The following is a 6,169-nucleotide window of genomic DNA, read 5'->3' on the forward strand; positions in this document are numbered from 1 at the left end:
CCTTGAGAAGAGTGTGCCTGGCCTGTGTGGCTACTCCAGGATTGCCTGTCCCCTCTCCTGCCCCTCCCCCCACAGCTGAGTTACCTTTTATGAATGGAGGACAGTGTGACTGGTGGTACAGATGGAATGGTGATATAGTTCCCGGCCTGGCTGCATGCTCATGCCACCCTGGGAGCGCCCACTCCCTGACCGCAGCGCCCAGTGCACAGCAGGGCTCCCATGGGTGTGTGGTCCCTGCAGAGGTCCTGACCCAGCATGTTCCTGCCAGTCTGCCCTGCGGGGACCTCTGGTCTGGCCCAGCCTCCATCAGAGCCTCTGGGTGCAGGATGCCTACCTGCAGACTGTATGGACATGGCGCTGCCACATGGCCCCAAGGTCTCAAGGTTGAGGGAGCCCCGACACGGCCAGAGTATGCCACCAGCGAGGGAAGATCCTGGTCCTTGGAGGGGTGTGGGCTGTCAGCAGCGGGACCCACTGAGAGCTGCCCACCCTCCATGCCCCATCCTCTGGGCAGAGGGCTCGGCCAGCTCAAGTAGGGGGCATGCAGCATGGCCCTTCTCTGCCCTTCCCTCCCTCCCAGGGAGAGAACAGCCTCAAACGTGCAGCCGAGGATGGAGCAGATGGCTAGAGTCTTGGGTCCAGCTTCCATCTGCACAGCTAATGAGCGGATGGCGGTGGTTTGGGGCTCCTGGAAAGTCAGTGGCTCGGCCCCCCTCCAGGAAGTGTTCCTCTCCTGGGGTGGGGGCGGGTGGTTGGGGGACTCGAGGCCCCTCCTGTGCCGAGCCCAGGCCGGCTCCACACACTGAGGGCTGTGGTGGGAGGGGCGTTGAGGAGGGGGATGAGTAATCGGAAACGTCTGTTTCTACCCGGGACTTCACTTTCTGCTCCGCTATGTGGGCTCCCACCGGCTGGACAGCCTTCCTGTGTGGTGCAGGCCAGTGGGCGTGGGCCTCCAGGTGGGACAGCCGGCTCCCTCCCCAGGACAGGCTGCTTCCCCACTCCTGGGAAGTGTGGGGAGAGGAAGTGGGCCAGGGTTTCCACCCCCGCCGGGCAGCCTGCATGGAGGGGCCCAAGGTAGGGCCTTGTGCACCGGCCGGTCAGCCAAGGGGAGAGGTGAGCTGCTCTGAGTCCACCTGCTCCCATTGCACCAGGGCCCCTGGACCCCCCTCTAGCTCTGTGTCCCAAAGGCAGGGAACACAGGCGTGGTGGCCCAGGAAGTCTCCGAGCCATGAGGAAGTCACCCCCCACCAAGTCCCAGGGGGTTTCCTCAGCCTGCTCAGATCCAGGGACCCACAGACAGCTTCGAGGTGACTCAGGGTGGTCTCTATTTCACATTGAACAGGACCCAGCCTGGCCCAGGCCTCGCCTGCCTCAGCCAAGCTCTGTTTCCTTCAGAAACTCCTCCTGGAGGTCAGAGCCATGTGGTGGACCTGCCAGTGGGCCAGGTTCAGTGTCCTCCTCGGTCAGCGAGTGGCATGAATGTGGGGTCCACCGGGCCCCCAGGGTAGGAGGCAGGAGTGGGCTGTTGGGCCAGCCCCCGGTGGGAAGGGTGGGCAGCTTCAGGAAGTCAGACTCTGGGGGCCCACCCGATCCTGGGACATCTTCTCGGTGCCCAGGCCCCAGGGCTCTCGAGGAAGCCGCCTGGAGGTGGCCGGTGCCCTGGCTGGGAAGCTTGGCTGGGCTGGGGGATGGGCCCGGGCATCCTCTGTTCTCTGCTCCTTCATGGCTCTGTGCCCACTCTGCCTGGTGGCCATCCAGCCCCACCAGCTGCTGCGCGGCCTCCCCACGGGGCCTGGGTGGGTATGGGGTTGGGGCAGGACTGGCTCATCAGTACACAAGGACCCCTCCCTTGGAGCTGCCCCCCGTCCCAGCCCGGCAGGAGTTTCCTCTCCTCCCCCCAGGCAGACCAGGTTCCATCTGGTGACTTTTCAGGAAAGTGCCCCCCTTCCAGTGCCGCTGTGAGTTGCTCTCTCCCCCTCCAGCTGCTCCCGGTGGCTCCCCGGGGCCCATCCTGACATGTGCTGGCCCACATGGCGTCCAGCCTTGCCCAGTGATGCCATGAGGGGACTCGGGAGCACCCAGAACACGGGCACTGGGGTGCCTTTGAGGGCTGGAGGTCATGAACACTGCTAGCGGAGTCCTCTCCCAAAATCTGTGGAATGGGATGAGCGCCATATAGCCAGGCAGGGGACCCGGGGCTTTCACTGTCCCTGGCTGGTGTGAAGCGACCCCGGCTCTGCTGCATGGGCAGAGGAAGGCTGAATGTTGGAAACCCCTGGCCCCTGTGGTGCTCAGATGGCTCCAGGACAATGTGGGGGCACACTGTGTGGGAAGGGGCTTCTCCAGGGGGCAGGTGCAGGGCACTGGACACCCCCTGCCCCAGAAAGTGTCCTGTCTACTGTGCCCACTGCCGCAGGAGGCTGTGGGACAGCTGTGGACAGCTTCAACCCCCGTGAGTGCTTCGGCTACATCTCTCTATTAGTCGATGGACAGAAGGTTCCCACAGGCCCTCCTGGGACTGATCCTGGCAGGAACTTGGGCCACCAGCTGCAGAGGGAGCAGGGTGGTGGGGAGGCTGCTGCTGTCCCCGCCCAAAGCAGGAGCACCAAGGGCCTCTGGGCAAGTGGAAAGGACAAGCTCAGCCCGACTGGCCTGCTGGATGGAGCAAGACTGGCCGTCAGTCTGTCCCCATCCTCTAGGACACTCTCGATCCCCAGCTTCCTGAGATCCAGTGCACAGGCCAGCAGAGGGCGGGTAGTCAGAAACAGCCCAAGATGGCAGAGTAGAGCCTGGCCACTCACCCCCTGCCCCCATGACTCTCCTCACTGCCCAGCTGGGTGAGACACCAGGGCCAGGCCCCCGCCCACCAAAGGCCCCTCTTTCTGCTGCAGGACTGAGCTGCTTGCCTGTGGGAGGGGCCCTGCGGGAGGAAAAGGGCACAGCCTGGTGACAGTGTCTCCCTCCCCGGCAGCTGCCCCTGCCATCAGCCCTCAGCCCTACCCCAGGACTGTTGGGGGCCAGGCCCAGGCCTTGCTGACTTGGCAAAGTGACCTTTCAACTCCACTGCCTGGTGTGGACCCCTCAGGCCAGCCTGGGCTCTATGCCCCCAGGCCCTGGGCACAGCTTCCGCGAGGTCTCGTCTGGGAGGGTGGACTTGAAGGCGCCAGCTCACACTGCCTGGTAAAATAAAAATAGTTGGGGTGGAGGCTCCCAGACGTGCGGGGGGACGCGCTGCTTCTAGACGTTTAAATAATCTCCGCCATATGTGAGTGGGCCCGTCCCTCCCTCCTGGAGGCGCCGGCCAGGGGCTGAGGCCCCGTGGGCGCTGGAGCCCGGCACACTGGCCCTGTCCGCCTTCCCCTTCTCCAGCCAAGCACTGTCTGAGCACCCACTGCGTGCTGAGCTGGGCCCGCCATGCAGTGTGGGGAGAGGGCGGAGGGCTGAGGACCCAGTGGGGGCCTGCAGTGGGGGCAGGGCCGGAGCAGCCTTGGGCCCGTGTGTCCCACTGTTGCTGACCACTCTGAGCAGAGTGGATGCAGGAGTGGCCTGTTCAAAGGTTCTTTAAGAAAGCGCAGAAGCCTTAGAGGAGGGAGGGGCTGGAGGCAGGCAAGCAGGAGGGGAGATACAGGTTTGCCCTCTGAAAGGTGAGTGGATAAGGCAGGTGCCCCGCATGGAGAGCCTGGGTGCCGCAAGTGTCCGTGTGCATGCGTGCGTGTGTGTGTGTGCTCGCGCCAGGAAGACTGTGGGTGTAATTTGTGGGTTTTGTTGGAAGATTAAATTGATTTTCCAGTCTTCCCAAGGGGGAGGTGGAGGTGCTGGCTGCTGTGTTAGGACAAGATCGATCTTGGCCATAAAAACAAAATTAAGCCAGAGCTGCCCAGCTTCTGACCGGACTGCGAGGGCACTCCCTCCTTGGCGCAGTGGCCGCCCATGTCCCATGGCCGCCGTCCTCCTCAGGGCTTGGGGAAGGAAGGAGCGAAGGGCTGGGGGCCACCTTCTCACAGCCAGGGGAACAGAGGCGGGGGACAAGGTGAGGCGCCTGAGGCCTCCACTTCCTGGCGGTGCTGTGGCCAGGTGTCCCGGCCAGCAGTCCTGCTGTGGGGCAGCGGCTGAGGCGGGGCGGGCCCCCGGGGCCTCTCCTCCAGGGGTTGTTGTAGGATCGAGGGCACTGTGCTCTCTCCTGGCCTCAAGAGGTGCCCTGCCCCCTGTCTGCTGTGTCCTCTGGCCAAGGTCCCCCAGGGCTGCAGCTGGAGGTGTTGGTGCTGCCTCAGGAGGCTGAGCCTTAGAAGGTTGGACGGCCGGGTCAGATGCTGGCTCCTTGTCACCTCCTGGAGCTGGCTTGGTGGCCTGGGCCCTGTGCCCACCCACACTCGAGTGCCAAGTCCCAGCCAGTGCAGGGGCAGAGCAGGACAGGCCCGGACTCCCTCTCCCAGGAGGTGGGGATTGCAGAGGTGAATACACGCGGTCCCATCAGTAGCTGCAAGGTGGACGAGGAGCCTTGAAAGAGTCCCTGGGGTCACAGGACAGAGGACTCCACACAGTGGAGGGGGTTTCTCAGGTCCTGGGCCCCAAGTGTGACTCAGGGAGTGAAGGGTGGGACTGGTTCAAGCGACTGTGTGGGCATGGGGTCCCAGATGGTGTTGCCAGCCTGGTGCCCTTGTGGGGGGTGAGAAGCAGGGGACCCAGGCCTCCTGGTTTAGGGGACTGAGCCACTTGGGCTTGGGGCCTGTCGTGGGTTCGAGCCCAGCTTGGCGATTAACTGGGGTGTAGCTTTTGCACCTAGTGCTCAGGTGCACCATGGGGCGAGGCAGCACTCCTGGGGGAGGCTCCCCTCAGTGCCCTGCAGTCTGGGGCATTCCTGGCTTCGCACAGTGGCTGCAATCCTGTGCCCACCTGTCTCATGGAGCATCAGGGGTGGTGTGGGTCCCCTGGGCAGTAGAGGAGCCCTGGCTGCAGAGCCCAGAGTGAGGCTGGATTAGCCTGACCTCATCTGCCTGGTCAGTGCAGGATTACTGGGGCAGCCATGAAGATGCAGGGAGTCTGAGATGTGGGTGTTGTGCCCTCTCCCAGGGGCCTTGACCATGAAGATGGGGACCCAAGGCCCCCAGGTGATGGTAGGAGACCCCTGATCAGCTGAGAGCCCAAGCGGGGAGCCTTGGAAGGGGTGGAAGGGGAGGGCACCCCCAGACTGCAGCCAGTGAGGCTCCCCATTGAGCCAATGAGGACCCCAGCAAGTGTCCCAGGCTGCCTGGTTTCTGGTGCCCTCTGTCCCAGTCTCTGGGGCCCAGGCCTGGCCCTGACCGTCTGTGCTGGGGAGGGAAGGCTGACTCACTGCCCAGGAGCCATGGGTTTTATGGCAGTGAGGACTCAAGGGTGCCGGCCCAGCACTGTCACTCTCCCTGCGGGCCTAGGTGGGGGCACAGGGTAGCTGGGGCTAATGGGCCAGAGGCAGGAGGAACGTGAGGTCAGCTGCAGTGACTCAGTGGGGTTCAGCCCTCCGGCCTGTGCCCCATTGTCTGCCAAAATGGCCTGCCCCGGGAGCCCCAGACACCCAGTGGTCCCTGGCCCACAAGAGGAGGGTGTGCCTCCTGCTGCCCCAGAGCTGCCCACAGAGCAGTCGGCTCCTTCTGGGTTTGGTTGCCCCCAGCTGCCCTTGTCTGGGCCTGAGCTGCGTGGCCTTGACTAGGCCTTGTGTCCGGTCAGCAGGCAGAGGCTGGTCCTTCCTGGGCCCAGCCCCTCCCTCAGGACAGGTCGGTCGTGAGCCAGGCAGCTGACCCTGGCCACCCCAGCCGCCGGGGCAAGGCCTTCCGCGTGGGAAGGGTGGGGGACACAGCCTCTGGGGGGCCTGAGAGTGTGCTCCAGTGGATGGTCCCTGTGAGGATCATTGCCCCAGGCCTCGCAGCTGTGTTCTCCGGGTCCCCAGGGAGACCCCCCATCTGTCCTGCCTGTCCCTACTCAGCCGGTTGTAGGGGCTGGTGACTTGGGGCCTCGGACGACACTGCCAGTCCCTGTCGGTCCCCAGCTGGGAGTTCCCTTGGCCTAAATCCTCTGGCCAGCTGGGCCAGATCCAGGCTTGGATTAGCGCAGGGGATTGGGCAGAGGGTGGGCGGGGCGGGCAGCGGCGCTGTGGCTCTTCCACCTCCAGACCCTGGGTGCAGCTTCTCCCAGG

Source organism: Bos mutus, chromosome 16 (genome assembly GCF_027580195.1).
Source record: "Bos mutus isolate GX-2022 chromosome 16, NWIPB_WYAK_1.1, whole genome shotgun sequence".
Taxonomy (NCBI): Eukaryota; Metazoa; Chordata; class Mammalia; order Artiodactyla; family Bovidae; genus Bos; species Bos mutus.